The sequence below is a fragment of the Protopterus annectens genome, chromosome 5.part0 (assembly GCF_019279795.1).
Source record: "Protopterus annectens isolate FY-2018-M chromosome 5.part0, PAN1.0, whole genome shotgun sequence".
NCBI classification, from domain to species: domain Eukaryota; kingdom Metazoa; phylum Chordata; order Ceratodontiformes; family Protopteridae; genus Protopterus; species Protopterus annectens.
In genome coordinates, this window is record NC_056735.1 from 1,704,781,177 (window position 1) to 1,704,801,012 (window position 19,836).

A 19,836-nucleotide genomic window follows, 5' to 3' on the forward strand; every position below is an offset into this window, starting at 1 on the left:
CAAAATATTTAAATGTGTTTATTTTATGCCTTTTTAGGTTTATTTTTCAGAAAATACTCTGGAGTACAAGATGTGTGTAGGCTGCTTAGAGGTGTGCCATTCTACACCTCATAGGTGTTAATGAGTTAATTAGAGTAACAGCTTTCCTCCTCATCTTGATCAAGAGTTAATTATCCATCAAACAAGCCCTTTCTGCACAGGAACAGAAAGCACACCATCCGCTACTTAGCCCCCATCCCATTCTAGTTACATTCGGAGCAATAAGTTTTACGAAATTTAAATTTAAAACAGGAGTACGACCACTGATGAATAAAATTAAGGGATCCATGACATTTATAGGTTTGTGCACTGCAGGTTCATTAATATTTTAAGATGTAATTTTGACAACGTTCTCTCATATTCACATTTTTGAGAAGTCTGAATGTATTTTGTGGGCTGCAACCCATTTATTTTTTATGTATTTATTTATTTATTCATATTTGTTTACCAGGGTAGTGCACTGATCTTATGGACTATTTGCAGGCACAGACTTGGTGAATAGGATCACATAAGAAATTGAGCAAAACATATTTAAAGATACAATGATATGCTAAAAAATATAGATATTTACAGATGCAAGAATATTCTGCAACATTTAGTTCAAGACGCAGTTTACAATGTCATAACACGGATGGAAAAATGGAATTATGCTTAGCAGAGCATTTTGGAGAAGATATAGCAATTACAACTGAGGTGGCTTATGCAACAGAGATAGCAGCATATCATGATATAGAGAGGTATGAAGACAACAGAAGAGAGAAGTGAGAATAGTTACAGGAAAGGATACCAGGGGGGTGAAGACAGAGAAACTGTAAGAGAGGCATGCAGACGATAGAGGAGTATAAAGGAGAGGAAGTGAGAAAGATGCAAAGAGAAAAGAGGTAGGATGAATGAGAGGCGGTAAGGCAGGGGATGGCAACATGAGATAAGGAAGGATAAAATAGGGATAAAGAGGTGTGAGAGAGCTGCAGAGTTCATGCAATGTGACCTGTGTGAGTGCAGCTGCAATTTGTTTGGGTGAAATTGTGCTCCTTGAGCTTCTGTCTGAAGTCCACATGTGTTAAATGCAATATATACAAGGTCATTTGGGGGAAATTAGAACTTACTTGAAAATTATGAGTCAGCTGTAGATGACAGGAAACAATGACTGAACTCCTACCCCACTACCTGGGCATAAAACATAGCTATGTATAAGTATTCCTCTTGAAATCTTGATTGGGAAGAGTCAGGGAAACATGGATTGGTGTGGTGAGTGGAGATCTCAGTGGTCATGCTAGCAACAGAGAAATGTATCATATACTATAGGTTCATGGGTTCACAGGTACTTAACAGGTCTTTGATAAGTGAGGACCTTTAGAACCTAACCATACATTTCCGTGATGTTTTTAGTCCTTACATTTTAAGTTAGAGTAGCCCATACAATAGCAGAACATTTATATGTTGTCCCTATCCATGAAGGACAAGAGTGCTAAACTAGAGGTGAATTTATGGGTTACCCATCCATTCATCCAAATTATATTTAAATAGTGCAAGAGGAGTAATTTGCTTTATGTGGACTGGAAGATTTTTCCAAAGATGTGGTATTCTCTGTGATACCTTTCTATCCCCCCAACATGCTGTATTTATGATGCAAAAGTGATTTAGATCTCTTGAATGGGTGCATATCACCCATTTGGTCTTGTCAATGTGCCATAGGTCTGATACTATAGGGTCTGTTTAGGCTTACTACGCCACACAGAGATTTCCCTTCAGTAGAATGTATGACACAGAGAAGAGGGACAAGACATTGTGATATGTTGTACAATTTTTATAATTTAGTCCTTTGATTTCCTTAGTAAGAAAGTGTTGTGGGCATTCAAGTTCTGTCAACTGTTTAAATGTGTACACACCAAAGGAGGCATTATACTCAATGTTTGGCCTTATCACTGTGGAATTCAATGGAATGATCACATCCCTGGACCTGGACACCAAATCTTTAGTAATAAATAATGAAAAAGCACATTTTTCCAATAGTGCATACATGATGATTGAAGGACAGTTTGTTGCATACATAGGTTCCAACATTCTTAACTAATGGATCAATTTTTTGGGGGGTGGGGTTGTTAATGTTATAGCGATAAGGAACTTCTTGCTTGCTGACGGGTACTATTATACATTTCCTGGCATTCAGTTTTAGTTCATGGTTTTGATACCAGCTCTTGGTGCAGGATCTTGATGCCCTCTGGGAGTTTATAATGGCATCACGCTTACAATCATTTGCAAAAACTTTCAGACACAAACCCTCAACAGTGGCCCTGATCACCAACAAGTAGATGCAACGAATGACTGGGCCAAGGACCGTACCCTGTAGTACACTTCTAGTAACAGGTCTTTTGGAAGAGGTAGAACAACCAACCCTAATGTTCTGTGTTCTATTTGTCAGCCAATTTGATATCCAATGAGTTGTATAGATGTTAATATTTGGCTGGGATAGTTTATCTATGATACCCGAGTACTGGATAGTGTCAAACACCTTTGTGAGTCCTACATATGAAGTGAATACTGATTTGCCCTCTTCCATTTCTTCAGATACCTTTGTGAAGAAGTCAACCAAGTTAAGTAGGCATGATTTGACCTTAACAAATCTGAACTGGCTTGGGTCAAGTGTTTGTAGGTTACCTATGTCTTTATTTATTCATTTCATAGTGATCCTTTGCATAGCCTTACAGATGAGACTGGTTAGAATTATGGGTCTACAGTTTCCTGGGTCTTTTGACATCCCACTTTTGTGCAAGGGGTTGATAGTTCCTATTCTCAATTTGTCCGACACAAAGCTCATTTGGAGACTAACACTGAATAGCTTCAGCAGAGGTCTAACAGGTCATGTTTCAGGCTGGCCACTAAGCAACCTGGGATGTTATCCGGACTCATAGATGCAGTGTTCTTGGCCTTGACATCATCTACACATAATGCACACCTGGGACTTTATGACTTATTCATGGAAGCTTTGATAAAGGGGTGCAGATGCAGGTATGAGATTTGGGAATGTAGGCAGGGAGAAGGGGAGAAGGTGGAGTTAAATGTGTTCACTAGTAGATTAGTTATGTCCTGTGGGTCTGACTATGTGATATCATTTACAGTTAGCTTGGCAGAGTGCTGGCCATTTTTGCTAGGGTTTCTAACATAGTTAAAGAAGGCTTCATGGTTATCTTTTCTCTGGGTGGAAATTTCTACATCATGTCTTGCTTTGATTGATTTGAATAGGGTCTGGAGATTCCTGTTATGTTTATCAAGAGCTTTCTTTACACCTTGAGAGTTGCACTTATTTTTGCACGCAATGAGTTTTTTCTTTTATTGTAGAGCATGTTTACATTTTGTTTCCACGGGGGGATTTATTTTTGAATTTGAAATTGTATTTACTTTGGAGTGGCACAGATGCCTCTATGCATCATACATGTCTCTATACCTCTATACATTTTCATAGAATTTGGTAGTAAAGAATTCTGCAGAAACAGTGGGGTTGCTGAGTTGGAAGGGGATGTTGAATTTATCCAGGTCCTCACTCTGCTTCAGTAAGTTACCCTTGGCATAATGCCTAAATACCAAGACACTGGATGATGCTTCTGACTTTAGTCTTAAGGTGAATGTGAGTGACATGTGGTCCCATTTGCCAGGAAGGGAATTATAATTGGTAGGGTGCAGAGCTGTCCCATTTGCCAGGAAGGGAATTATAATTGGTAGGGAGCAGAGCTGTCCCATATAGGGGAATTCCAAGTCCAAGATATTATTGACCTTTGTCAGGGTACAGATTAACTGGTCCAGAGCGTTTGTATTGATGAAGTTCAGAAATCTCTGGGCATACATGTTAAAGGATGTATAAGAGTTGCAGTTAATGCATGAGTACTTAAAGTCTCCTTGGAGAATGGTGTTTGACGTAATGCATATGGGTTCCATACTAGTTTGGTAGGAGTTATAGGCTCAAGGAGCATAGAGGTTGTCTTATAGTTGACATGAAATAAGACATGACATGAGAATTGGGAAATAAGGTAAAAGGAATTGAAAGACCACCAAAAAAAGAAGCAATTGATACATTTTGGAGAAGTATCTATGAAGATCCTGTGGAACATAACAAATATGCTAAATGGATAGAAGAAGTTAAAGAAAGAATAAGAGGTCTAAAGGTACAGGATATGAAATGGGATAAAGTAACAGCCAAAGTTAAGGAAACCTCTAATTGGAAAACCCCAGGCCCAGATGCAGTACCTAACATTTGGCTGAAAGTATTAACATCTTTGCACGAAGATTTAGCCATGAGTAAGAAGTATTTATATGCACACCCCAAACAGACAACAACCTGCTTAACGACAGGAAAAACAATGCTCCTACTTAGTGAACCTGCAAGCTACCCTAAAAGGTATAGACCAATAACTTGCCTTCTGACGACGTATAAATTATACACAGGAATTGATGCCAACAGTGTTTATTGTCATTTAGAAGAAAACTCAATTATGGCAGTAGAACAAAAGGACAGTAAAAGAAAGTTATATGGAACAAATGATCATTTGATGTTAAATAAAGTTATAGTGGAGAAGGAGCAGCAGGTCTTATAAAAAAGAATCTACAATTGTATTTAGATATGCTACCAATCCATGTAACCCCATATGAATTGCAGAAGGAATCATTACTGGGCAAATTACAGGTGCTGCAAAGAGCACTTTTGGCTGACATCAAAGGTTGAAACAATATTAGTTTCATGAACTTTAACCATACTATGACTTAGGAATGGGGTCCATTCCCGTCATAGTATTAGTAACCCAAAAGATTTGGAGAAATTAAAAAAGATTGACATGATGTGGTAAGGATTGTTGTTAAAAGTAACTTGGATGTGGAGGAGTTCCAGGTTATCTTCTCTAAACATCTGGAGATAAAGTGTTTTTTTTTTTGTTTTTTTTTTTAATTTGGAGAAACATTTAGTGCCTTCATCTAGTGTGGCAGGCTTGAATGTGTCGTAGGCATTAAAACTCTGCACTGATGGGGTGTGCTCAATAGTCTTGAGCCAAGACTCTGTAATAATGTAAATACTGTTTTCCAGGGTAAGGGAGACCAGAATAATGACTATGAGGAAAGGTACTGTGCGCAGCTTTACTTTCCTTCCCCCAGGAAGTGGACAAAATAAATAATAACAGAAATGAAACCATCACACTACCATAATGATGATGAGGAAAGGTATTGTGTGCAGCTTTGTTTTCCTTCCCCCCAGGAGGTGGACAACATAAATAATAACAGAAATGAAACCATCACACTGCCATAATGATGATGAGGAAAGGTACTGTGTGCAGCTTTACTTTCCTTCCCCCAGGAGGTGGACAAAATAAATAATAACAGAAATGAAACCATCACACTACCATCTCTAAATTCTGAAGGTTAAGAAAAAAGGCATGAAAATATGCACTTGGGAGTTTGTCCGATACTCCTTCCTTTTCACTCAAAGTTTTATTCCTACACTGATGTTGTCATAGCTTAGATAACAAAAGAAACATGAAGCAGGTATGTAGAAAAGGATTATTTCTTTCAGTGAAAATCATGACTTTAGCTTTATTCTTGCTGTACATAAAAGGGTATCATTGTGTATCTGCAGACACCTGTCTTTTACAATGGTGTTGATGGATCTAAAATATTGAGATAACAAGGAATTCTACAACCTCAGTGGAAGACTTGGGTATGAACTATATTGTGTTCTGTAAACTACTTTTAAAGAGTCAACTTTACACTAAAAGTTAAAAAATAAGTAAGACCAGTATATAACTGTATGGCATTTGTTTCTGCAAAGCATGATTTCTTGCTGTTTAACCTTTGTTATGGCTCATTGTCTTGGCTGAGGCAATTATTTGTGTAAATCAGAAGTACAAAATTGACCGCAAAGTGATATAGATTTTTGTCTGTCGGTTTATATCTGTATGTATGTATGTATGTACATGTATGTATACATGTAGGTATGTATGTTTTTACTTTGTTTATTTATATAGTTTAAATCAAATCACTGTCCTTCATTACCAGAGGTGGAACAGGGCATACTTCTCAACTATTATGGTTTATATATAGTGCTATGATTTTGTCACTCACATTTAGTTTGTTTAACCTAGAGTTATTAATTTGCTTCAAAAAGACAGACCTGTTTAATGCTACATATTTTTAAATGAAAAAAGTATGCATACATATGGATTTCTTATATCTAACAATACAGAGGCTACGGTCTAAGATTTTCCATTCTGAAAAATAAGTGTGCTTCCCTTTTGGATCTGCTGTCATTTTCAATGGCCAGTGCTATGATTTTGAATGCTCACAAGCTGAGAGATATGGGGCCGAGTTAGTGCTGACTCATGGTACATTTTAATGAACTTCATAACACGATGCAGTTATACATGTTTGCCATATAATTCCCAAATATCAGAATTTGAATTTCCCTCTTATTTACTATTAAGAATTTTAGTGGGCTACTTCTGAATTGTGTACAAACATTTTTGAATTTTCTTGCAGCTTAATGAAGTTAAAACTGCAAAAATACATCAGTGTGGCTGCTTGTCAAATCCAAGTGAAGAATTATTGTTGACATCATTGTGTATCTCAGACTGAATACTTCTCTTTGTGCAGCTAACCACAGCGCTTCACCCTGTTGGTGCACAGTTTCAGAGAATGCGTACACGTGTAGGGTCAGGAAGTATGTGCAGGTCAGTGGTTAGTTAGCATCTCCGTTATACAGAGAATAAAAGCCCTGAGAAATCCATGCAGACCTGTGCAGATGCAAAAGCTCTTTAAGGTTCTCAAAGTGGATCACTGGCCATTTCTAAGGTAAAGACTAAGAACATTATTTATTTACTTCTTTTTATGTTAGAAGACTATATGCCACTGGTATGATTCAAACTAAAAAAAATGACTTTCGTAATAAAAGGAAGTGACTACTTGAAGATACCACGACATGTTTTGAAAGTCATGCTTTACAGTGTTGTTTTTAAAGTGATATTTCAGATGCTACTATTATAACATATTGTCTGTTCTTTTCAAAGTTTTAACAGTAGTTTGCAGTATGTAACGTATTCAAATGATGTTTACATACAAAATAGAAAACATTATGGTGAACTATAACTGTAATGCACAGCTAACTAATGAGTCAAATGAGAGCATAAGCTGTGTAAGGCAAGTTCAAAATAACATTTATTACTTTCTTGTGTACAGAATTGCATACAGTAATATATGAACATAAAGAGATGGAAGATGACCAAGCTTCTAAACATCAGATAATTCAGGGGAAATCTTTCAAGTATATACATACACAAATACATACACACACACACATATATATATATATATATATATATATATATATATATATATATATAAGTATATACACATATTAGTATTAACTTTGTGCTGTGTGTGTGCTACGGCTATAAAAATGAATCCTAACATATTCAGAATTGATATTTAGATGTATTAAGCAGTTTACAGGTCAAGTCTGATGACATACCTGTCAACTTCTTAGCATAAGAAATCTGGACAAAGCCGTAAATAATGGGGGGAACAAAGGCTGAGAAATAAGGACAAATTTTAGATATTGCTCTTACAAACTTAAAAAGTAGATAGAATAATAGGTTTTGCATTAGTATGAATTTTCTGAAGGGTATGAAGTCTGAAACTCAAATGTCTGTCTTTATTTTCTGATTTAAGTCTCCAATGATTCGCCAATGGTTTGCTAGAAAATCACAATTTTTATGATAAGTGAACAAAAAATATAAGACAAAAATCTGGACATTCTTCGAAAATCTCTATAGTTGAGAGGTATGACTCTAAAACAAGCCTATGTTTTCATTACAGTAAAATGTCTGTTTTTGCTAAAAGAACAATTATTTTGGACAGTATATTCAGACTTTGCTCACTAGCTTAAGAATAGTATTTTTTAAACTTACTGTCTGTGACAGTTTCATCGTACAAAATAAAATTATGCAGCAATTCAAAATATCAAATTTACATACTGATATTACATGAGAAAAGTTATTGGGCTGGCAGGCCCACACAAAGCAAAAACAAATAAAGCAAAAAGACACAGCAAGCAAATATAATGTACAGAGAAAATGAAAAAAGTGCAAAATATTTGCCAGCATTAATAAGGCAGTATAATGACATTTTAATTAGTGGGTATAGGATTTCAGTTAAAGGTGAATGTAAATATGCTAGAAACTATCTGTTCTACCAAGTTGTGATTTGCTGTAAATTTTTTTTTTTGGTAATAAGATCTTTTTTTACAAACTTTGAGATAAGTGTGTGTGGGTCTGTACACATAGAAGCATTTAATGCCCTAACCAATGAAATTAAGTGAACTGATCCACTTTGGGTTTCTTGTTAATGAGATGCAAGGTAATACTGTACTGACCATTTGCCACTAGAAACCAGTTTTCTTGCAGTCGAAGGAAGCCCCAGGACTTGTATTTATGACATCCATAGCATGACTACAAGATAAACACTGAGTGGTTACAATGTAACTTAAAACTGCTTGGTGTGCTTCACTATCCAGCATGAATAAACAATAATATGTCTTCATCAATATCACCTTTGTCATATTAGAACTTGTGTTGCTTCATTGCTTTGTGCCCTGCCTGCTGCACATATCTCTTTAATTGCAAACTTATATCCAAAGGTCAGGAACAATACCAAGAGAAAGAGAAAAAGGCAAATACGACAATCTCTGGTGGCTAGTGATTACCTACATCAAATGTTATAGCGATGTATGACAGTCAGCCTAGCCCGCTCATATGTACCACACCTAATCACCCCTCTTAATGTGACCTCTGAGGTAAACAAACACTCACACATACACTCACACACCCTCTAACACTTCCTGACTATTAGACTCCACAGTAACTACCTCTACCACAATGGATGATCCTGGTCTTTTGGTGGTATTCATTGCTTTGATTGGCCAGGGATTCACATGCTACTTTACCCAGTCAATCAACAGCTTACTGAAAGCAGTTCCTGATGATAGAATCTAGTTAATTAGCATATGCCTCCTACACAGAATGCCTTAGTGGCATCTAGCACAGTCTCAGAGATAGCCTACCTCAGTGTTGTATGCCTTTGTGTTGCTGCACTGTGGTAGGTCTGTCACTGTATACACAAGGTGTACACCTCTTGCACACCTTACTGTAAGTTTTCTGAATTCTGCAAAATGTCCACTGATACTCCTCTGACAATCCACTTGTAACCCACTTACTAAACTGGAACAAGTTTGAATGACAACTTCTTCTGGCTGTGAAACTATGTTGGTTGTGTCATAGAGGTTGTCCTCTAGGAATGTTCCTACATCTCTCTTCAGGATCTTCTCCATATCTTTCCCTGTTACTGTTGTTAAATTAATATGCCCCCCCCCCCCAGTTTGTTATCCCTGTCCTTGCACAAAGATTCCACAATTGCTGTATGGTACTTCTAAACTAACCAGTGACCTGTTAAATTTCTTTATCTGAACGTAAATTGAATTGACTTGAATGCTTCTGCATGATCTAAATAAACATAAATTATAGGAATGTTTGTGTCCATAACATGTAATTCAACATGTCTACATATAATTCATCATTCAGAAAAGGTATAATGAATATAAGAAAAAAAACACCACTGTCTTAAATCACAAAAATGTATTTTGTAAGACTTCTATGAAAAAGTGGACAAACTAACAAGTTTATAATTAAAAATGTTTATTTTGTTCCTCTTTTTTGAATAAGGGTATAATAATCCCCTTGATACCAGCAGTAACTGTATAGTCTGTGTTCTGCAAATATGCAGCATTTCTGAGATGCCACAGCCATGCTGTCAGAACCCATACAAGCTGCCCTATTCCCATGGAGCACTTTTTCAACAATTTTCATTGCCATTTGAGGTATTGTACTACCAATCTGGATTTTAATCAAATAGTGTAAAAGTCCAAAAATGTTTCATTCCATTAATTTGCCATAACCAGTAGGATTTGACACAGCTGTATTATTAACAATGATAAATCCCACATGATTAATATACTTTTTGCACCTCCGCAGATAAATGTAAAAAAGGCTTGTTTATTGTGTTTTGGAGAAGATCAAATTTCTAAATAGACACTGCTCTGAAAAGTTTTCTTTAATTTCCTAGAATAGGGTTACTACCTGTCCCACTTTGCGAGGGACTGTCCCTCTTTGGGTAGTTGTGTCCTGCAAAACAATTGCAAAAATGGCAAATGTCCTGAGGTTTTAGGACAAACATATTTCCTATATTTTTTGTAATAGTTGCATAAAACAGTTATTATGTATCTGCAACACCTAAATGTTATAAGAAACAGAATAAGCATCTAAAATGCTACAACAATAAGCTTTTATTTAGGCAAAAAAGTGAAGTTGTCTTTGTACTGGCTCTGGGTATGTTTCAGCCTGCAAAATCTGTTTGTTTGTACCAAAAATGTCCCACTTTGTGAATTTGAAAAGGTGGCAACCCTACCTAGAGATTCCTGATTTCTGATAGATATGTCTTATTGACTACTGTGTGTGTGTGTGTGTGTGTGTGTGTGTGTGTGTGTGTGTGTGTGTGTGTGTGTGTGTATGCACGTGTATGTTCATGTGTAAATGTGATTGTGTGTGTGTGTGTGTGTGTGTGTGTGTGTGTGTGTGTGTGTGTGTGTGTGTGTGTGTGTGTGTGTGTGCGCAGCGTGCGCAGCGTGTGTGTGTGTGTGTGTGTGTGTGTGTGTGTGTGTGTTTATGATGATAACTCCAGGAAGGAAACTAACCATCATCTTCTCCTAGTCCAGCCTGGTGAGAAGAGCATCTGTGTGTCATACAATAGAATCCCATATGACAAGAGCAATAGGTTAATGTATGTTGCAGTTTAAGTCACTTGGCTGTTGAAGAGCAACACAATGATGGCTTCTGTTTGGAAAATCCATGGCTAACTTTATATTTACTATAACAGTTTTCTAATTTATTTAGTTATGTTTTCTGAAGGTTAGTAAGAAAAGGAACAATATATAATTTTTTTAACAGCAACATTGCAGTTGCCTATACGTAGCTGTACATGTTGTGTTGGAAAATGTATAATTTTGCATAAAGTTCCAAGTTTTTGGTTAGTTCTAGAGATCGCATGGTTAATGAGTTAGTCAAATTACAGTTTGCTACCAACTTTGCAATATCACTGCTGATGGCCCCTGTCATTGCTGGTGACTAGTAGCTCTCAGCAGCTCCTGACCCTAATTTTGCAACATTTTAACTGCTCTTGAATTATAGTGTTGTCCTTCTATGTTCACGCTCAGACTCAAAAGGCATGAATTAAATGGAATAAGGCATGTGAAGAAGTGACCACATGCTATTATCGTGCGATTTTGTTTCAAAAAGTGTATCTGTAAAAGAATGCTCCTTGGGTTAAAAGAATCATTTTCTGCAAGCTGTTCCAGAGCAGAGAAGGACTGGTTGTACCATATTTCAGGGTATGTGTAAAGGTCCAAAAGCTATAGATCTGTCATGTGAGTCAACTTCTAGCCAGCCTTGGACAGGATGTTCTTGTTCTTCTCTAGAGTTTCTGTTTCAAAGTTGGTGCTTTGATTAGTCAAAAACATTGACTAAAATTTAAATGGTCCTTCATCGCCCCAAAGAATTTTTGGATCAGATCACTAGAATGTGGCTTATCTGTACTGCAAGTTTATAGCTGTAAGAGTAAACTACTAATAAATGAATACTGCCACTTGAAACTTTCACTAGAAAATATAATAACTATTTAATATATGATGTGAAAAAACTGCACAAATATTCTTAAAGAATTGCAATATTTATTGATTATGTTTTGACTAAGTACAAATCATTAAATTTACAGTCTAGGTTCAAATTCATACCTACAAGTTCTCATGTGCTACATGATTTGAAACACTGCTATAAACTTTTAGATAAACAAATCTGATGCTTTTTAAATAAACATTATAAACTTCATTACACCAATGCAGACGGAAGCTGAAAGTTTGACTGCTGAATCCTACACTAAGGCACTGTACGAGCACATCCACTCGTATATGAATCGTGTCATCCCAAATAGAACCAGGGCACTCTCCTCCTAAAAAAGGAAGCCAATCTGGTGGCCAGCTGCCATAAACAAACTATACAACAGAAGGAAGAAACTGTTGCAGAACAGAAGAAAATCCCAGGATGCAAAAAACCCCCTTACCAGCCTCAATAAGAAGCTGAGATCCCTCATAAAATCCTCCAAAGCTAATTATGAAAATAAAATTGCCAAAGATTCCAAAGACAAACACAAGGCATTCTATAGTTATGTCAAGAATCTAAATGACAATGCTCAGATCTGCTCTGAGCTACAACAGAATGGCATTAAATATACTGATCCCAAGGATATTGCTAATATCCTGGCAGATCGATTTAGTGCCAACTTCAACCCCCCCACCCCCTAAAGGGCCCATCTCAATTCCAAAAGATTGCCAAAGTCTGGTAACCACAGCCACACAGATAGAAACCGCACTCTCCAAAGCTAAGAATACAGCATCAATGGAACCAGATGACATCCCGGGCTGTGTACTACATGAACTATAAAATGAACTGGCACCTCACCTAAGTGTCATGTTTAATCATAAGCTCACCTCAGGCTTCATGCCCATTGAATGGCGCACAGCTACAGTTATCCCACTCCACAAGGGGGATCCACCTTGGATCCTGGGAACTACTGTCCGATCAGTCTGATGAGCCTGATCTGCAAGGGCATGGAACACATTATTATGGAACTTATAAACAAAGACATTGGCAACCTTCAAACACTGGACCCCACCCAGTTTGGGTTTGTGAAGGGCCGATCTTGTCTCCTGAACCTGACTGAATTCTTCGAATCAGTCTCCAGAGCTGTTGACGAGGGTAAGTCAAACCACACAGCCTATCTGGACCTTGCCAAGGCCTTCAACACCATCCCCCACTCTGGAATCATAGATAAACTTACTAAGCTGGGCATAATTCCCTATGTCACTCAATGGGTTGCCAACTGGCTTACTGACAGAACCCAGACTATAAAAGTAGCTGACTCCAAATCCAGCTCCAGACAAGTGACAAGTGGAGTACCTCAGTGTTCAATCCTGGGACCTCTCTTGTTTGGCATCTACTTCTCTGAAGTACAGGTCAACACTAAGGGACTCTGGCTAACAAAGTTCACAGATGACAGCAAACTGGGAGCCAGTACTGAATCCCCAAATTATATGGATGTTCTACAAAAGGGCCTTAGAGAAACAGATGCTTGGTGCCAGAGCCATGGGCTCAAGCTTGATACCAAGAAATGTATAGTTATCCCCTTTGGGAAAAACCATGTACCCATGAATTACCACATAGGTGGCAGTACACTATACACTGAAAGTGTGATGAGAGACTTAGGGACACAGGTGAACAGTGGTCTCACCTCCAATAATCAATAAATATAAAAAAAATAATTAATTTTAATGATTGAGAATTTGGTTTATAACATCTGAATTTAAATATTTACTCTCACAAAAGCAACATCATACATTCTGTTACATGTCCAGCAGTTAAAGAACATCCCAGTTTTACTTAATATAAAATTGTTAAACTATTTAAGCCCAGGATTAAAAATAAAGGTAAAGTTATAGTACAGCAATCGTACATGTTCATACATCGTATATGTTCCAGATGAATGTTATGCTGGTTATTTATACACGGCTGCTGTAGCCTGATCATGATAAAGAATCCAGAGCAAACCAATCTATTGTGGAAGTGAGAAAATCCATAAATAATGGACATGATCACATGATATGGTTATAACACAGTGGCAAAAAGTATTTTAAGAATGTTTTTTTTTTTCAGAAAATGATAAATAAATAAACTAAGTGAAGAAATGGAGTGTCAAAAAAGGTACAGTTCATGCAATATAATCCAAAGTACGAGACCAGTTTATAACACAGACTATACTGGTAGCGTATCTGTTCACATTTTTAATTCAATGCACGTCTACAAGAAGAGTAGGAAAGAGCACCTGTATTATGGGTTTGGCTGCATTCTGCAGAAGAGAATAGAAAAATCTAGGTCATGTATTCAGCTGCAGGTCTTAAAATGGTTTGAGTGCAGCCATATTACCAGATGTTAATGGTTTTGGTTCAGATCAAACTGTTCATTGCCTGAAGTAGCTTAGATGCAGGATGAGAAGCAGAAACATTTGTGTCTTTAATGCAGAGGTAACTTCCATTATTGAGTATGATACATGTATGTTCAGTAATTCAAAAACAGCATTGTTTTAATGTCATAACATACAAAAGGTACTAGCCAATTACCTTTTATGTTTCCTATTAAGTGAAGCATGCTGTTGCAGTAATGAGATCCACAATGGAGTTGAACAAAAGATGGAAGGCACAAGTTTCCAATTTTAAGACATAAACATAAGGGTGTTGTTGATTTTATGAGAATTTTTCTGCATCTCAGATATTGAACGTACATGTGGTATTTGGTAGGATGTTTGGAGGAATATGCTGAGAGAATTTTTGTATTTATGTTGGAGCATTTGCACTACTTTCTCCACTTAATGGAACAAAACATGGTAACCATTTTCCTCTCTAAGTATTTGTTATATAGTCTATACATACCAATTAGAATGTTTTCTAGGGCTATTTGACTGCTTAATCATAGACAATTACCTTTGGGGCATTCTTTATGATGTGTTCAGAACTTTGCTCAGCAAAGATTGCGTTGTGGTATTTTTCTTAAACCTTTTATAGTCTTTTGACAATTTTACCATGGTACAGTTATACCAAACCTTTATCTAAGCCGGACAGAATACTGTATTTCAGTAAAATATCCATAGCGATTACATTGTATGTTATAATGATAAGCATTACAAACCTGCCACGTTCGGGTATTCAGAAAGAATGATAATGTGACATCACTGTAATAAACAGTGTGACAGAAATTGCACGTGGTGCCAAAGGATAAAGTCTGATGACTCAAATGACCTGAAATCAAGTCAAGTGGGAATAGGTATGCATAAATCCTGATTATAATGCAGACAGGCTGGATAATGAAAGGGTGTATTCATGGAAACTGTAGATGTCATGCAAACAGGTAGACCATGCTATAACAGGTCACATGACTTGGAGTAACTAGTATGCAGGTAATGTGTTTAACATGATGTGTATCCACATAAACATAGAAGTACTGCATATATGTCACACAGACACGGCTGAGATCTCACACAGGGGCAGCACAGTAAAGTGCAAACTGGGTTTATTTTATCAATGGGAAGGAAACGGATTGATAAAACAGTCAGCAAAGGGTAAGAGCAAGCAGAGTACTAGAGAAGGAAAATGGGGAGAGAAAAGTAGCATGAGGTGGGGAAAGGGGGTAGTGCTTTGTTTTAATCGGAGGGGCATTCTTTTTTAGAAGAAGGGAAGATTGGGAGGAAAGCAAGGGGATGATTTGGGTATGAAGGAGGGACTAATGGTGGCAGCTAAGGCAGACACAAGACCATGTAATACGGATACAAATTTACAGGGGCGGCAGAGATACAACAGGAGGGACAATGGAGACAGATATAGACAAATGGGGGCAACTGGTGATGTGGGAGATCGAACAACAAACATGGGAGGTGATTGGCACAGAGGGAAGAGTAACACAGTGAAGGAGGATAAGGTGGGGTGAGGACAAACTGACAAGTCATCCCAGTGGGGAACCAGCAAAATGTCATTCCCATTCATGGCTCACATCATAGAGTGCACTGCCACTGGTGTACCAATAGTCAAGGCCAGGTGGTTGTGCAACTCTGCCAGGCACATGAGAATATGCTTTAGAATGCTGAGCTTGGTAATGAGTTTCTGATTTAGTACCACAGATGAAGGAAAATAGTCAGCTCAATAATAGATTTCCAAAGCTGGTTTAATAGTTGATTCAAACACATAAATGCAATTCCAAACACAGCGTTTTAATCTAAGTTGCTAAGACTTCATCAGATGCAAACAATGAATGAATGAATAAACCATCTCATTGTATAATCCATTAGCTTAATTATACAAGTAATCCACCAATGAAAATACAGTCCATTGTCTCAATAAGGCATGTCATTGATCAGCACGTGAAAATACGCAAATCAAATGTTCTTTTCTCGACTATCGCTGTTGATGTGTTGAGTTAAGGATAGATGAACTGGGTCAGCCAGCACCAGATCAGACAATGCATCTGTCCACTGTTAGACTCAATTCATCTATCCTTAACTTGACACATCAACAGCGATGCAAGCAGTAATAGTCAAGAAAAGAACATTTGATTTGTGTATTTTCACGTGCTGATTAATGACATGCCTTATTGAGACAATGGATTGTATTTTCATTAGTGGATTACTTGGATAATTAAGCTAATTGATTATATAATGAGATGGTTTATTCATTCATTCATTGTTTGCATCTGATGATGTTTTAGCAACTTAGATGAAAACGCTGTGTGTGGAATTGCATTTATGTGTTTGAATTAACTATTAAACCAGCTTTGGAGTTCTATCATTGACCCAACTATTTTTCTTCATCTGTGGTACTTATTTTGCTTGGTTTTGGAGTCGTTGGCGTCTAAGTACCTGTTCCAGTGTTATTTTTGAGTTTCTGATTTCCCTTTGTCCAGACCACCCACCTCAACTTCCACTAGGTCACCTAGAGTGCCTCCAGAGCTACACCCCAAATGATGAGCCTATGCCTCCCATCAGAGAAGTAACAGCAGCAGACACCACCAGCTATCCCTCCTTGTCACCTCCTGCAGGAAGACGTTTTCAATCCTACAGAGCAGTGCCAAAGTTCGATATTGGTGAACCCGGTGCTACTTCCCAATCAGGCACCCTTTCAAGTCTAAGTTGAGGAACAAAAACGTAGTTGTTCTTTTGCTCTTCTCTTTTTAAAAACTGCAGAAAGCCATTTGGCACAAAAATGTAACACATGGTCTACTACAGATAAATAGTACGCATGAGGAGCTGAAGTGCTTCAGCCCAGAATGCCAGTGCTACACTGCTACACAACCAGCATTAAATGATTGTGTCCCCTAAACCGCGTAAACCAGGGCAGCTACCTCCCCTCAGCTATGCCTCTGCTGCAAAAAAGCTATCCTGAAGACTGCTGTGGATCCTGTGGTTAGTGGAGTGACCAGCACAGGAATGGAAGGCTACTGCTGTACCATATCCTGCTTTTTGGCTAATTAATATAAATGGAGAGAAGCAAATCAACAAAGACAAACAATGAAAAGGAGAGAAAGAGCATAGGACATAAGCAGCAATGGTTATTAAAATGTGATTCACTTTTTCTTAGGACATAACTGGAAGGAAATCACAGTAATATTTACATGAATGGCTGGGAAATACTTATGATAAGACGGGAGACAACACCAGGCAACATGACTGTTTATACTTCTGTCACCAATGTGTAGAAATCTGCCACGTATTATGAATGGTAACCAGTTATTGTGCAATGAATAACAAAGTAAGTAAGAGTTAATCAAACTGAGCAAATGAAACATTCAGTTCTGTGGAAAACAAGAATATGTGAACTTGTCATTCACAGTGTTGCAAATGCAGGGATGCATGTCATAGTTTAACACAGTGCCACAAATAACATGCCTTAAAGTAATAATACAATTAACAATGGAGAGATAATTGCTGTGTTAGGAGTACAAATGGAAATAAATAAGCACTACAGTTGTACACAGATTCATCACAGTTTCTTTATTCATTTATTATCTATTTAATTTTTGTTTTCTGGGGTAGAACATTGATCGGATTTGACATTTGTAGGCTCATCCTTTGTTACATACATGCATACATTGCAATAGCATTAAAGTAAAATTAAAGGTATAACTAAATTATTAAGTATATTGACAAAACACAGTTTGGGTAAGTATAAATAAGCTATATAACAAAAGAAAGAAACTGATATCTAAGAACAGGAGGGAGGAGATAACTTACTCAACAGAGGAAATATACCCTCCACAACTTGAAAAATCAAATCAAATATCTTGTTAAGTCCTGTAAGGCTAGCTATGAGTCTAAATTAGCATCCTTAGCTAAAATAAATCATAAGGCATTCTTTAGCTATGTCCAAAACCTGAATGGGAATGTCCAGCTGTGTGCCGAACCTTTAGTGGATGGTACCACTCATACTGAACCTGAGGAAATTGCCATCCTGTTAGCCAACAGATTTGGCAATAACTTCACCCCCCTGTCCCCACCAGACATATCCCAAAGCATTCCTGACAACAGTCCTCTGCCGAGTATCTCCAAAGAACAGGTCATACAAGCACTCTCCAAGGCTAAAACCAAGGCTCCTATGGGACCAGATAACCTCCCAGGCTGCTTACTAAACAATCTAAGACAAGACCTAGAGGAACCACTCAGTCTACTCTCTTTAACCATAGCTTGAGAATTGGCTTTGTCCCAGCGGAGTGGAGAACAACAACAGTAATCCCCTTGCACAAAGGGGATCCATCAACTGATCCTAGGAACTATCGACCCCTAAGCCTAACCATCCTTATCTGCAAGGCCATAGAAAGAATCATCATGGACCTTATCCACAAGCACATAGGCAACCTTCAAACCCTTGACCCAACCCAATTTGGTTCCATCAAGGGTTGATCTTGCTTATTAAACCTTGTAGACTTCTTAGAGAATGTCACAAAAGCCCTGGATGATGGCAAAACAGTACATACCATCCATCTTGATTTAGCCAAGGCCTTTGATACATTCTCCCATTCAGGTATCATAGAGATACTCTCCCAGATGGAGAATAACCCATACATTACTAGATGGTTAGCCAACTGGCTCATTAACAGAACACACACTATCAAAGTTGGGGAGTCCACCTCCACCAGTAGACCAGTTACCAGTGGGGTACCACAAGGATCTGTGCAGGTAGACAAATTACCAATGAGAGACCACAAGGATCTGTGCAGGGCCCTCTACTGTTTGGAATCTATTTCTTTGAAGTCCAGGCAAAGGTAGATGGCCTCTGGCTTACTAGATTTGCAGAAGACTGTAAACTGGGCACAATCATAAAGTCCCCCACTGATGTCAACATATTACAGAAAGGGCTGACACAGACAAATGATTGGTGCCAAACTCACAGACTAAAACTTAATGCAAAAAAAACCCCATTATCCCCTTTGGCAAAGAAGTAGCCCTGCTAATTATGATATAGATAACACCCCTCTAAGCTCAAACTCAGTGGTGCAAGACTTGAGAACACAGACTGATAGCAATCTAAACTTCAATCACCATGTGTCTGCAGTGATAAGAAAAGCTTTCCACCCAGGACATCCTTAATCATGTTATTTTTGTGGAGATTTTTCCCATATAGCAACAGAGTGTCCACTTAGAAAGTGCGTTAGATGTGGGTCAAAGGAACATTACACAAGATCATGCCCTGTCAAATGTCAGTACTGTGCAGGCCCCATCAGTGGGTAGATTGCCCAACAATATTTATACAAAAAAAAAAAAGGCAATTCTGGACACAGCAAATAAAAATATACAGGAACAGCTAGTTACACCTCCAATGATGCCTGTGCATCACTCAACACCTTGACAAGACCGATAGTCATCTGTCTTATACAGGGGACCCTCTCAGTTGTTGTTTAGCAGTCACTCCTGGTGCTACATTTTCAAAAGGTGTAGAAAGATTTTAGCCTCCAATTATCACCAACTAGGAAAGCTGCCACACTTGGATCCTTCAGAGTGCAAGTCCAATAGTTAAAATAAGAGCTGGTGCATGATGCCACACATAGCTGGCAACACATGCAC

The 19,836-nt window shown here is 37.8% G+C and overlaps 1 protein-coding gene across 1 annotated transcript in view; it reads left to right on the forward strand.

Annotated features, from left to right (window-relative positions):
* Nucleotides 1–6,734: 6,734 nt before the first annotated feature.
* The window catches only part of LOC122801843 (kelch-like protein 9), a 414,260-nt gene continuing 401,158 nt past the window's right edge, over nucleotides 6,735–19,836 (forward strand). Inside the window, exon 1 of the mRNA XM_044071492.1 lies at nucleotides 6,735–6,867. The gene's annotated coding sequence lies outside the window, so the exon portion shown is untranslated. The remainder of the gene's footprint in view (nucleotides 6,868–19,836) is intronic.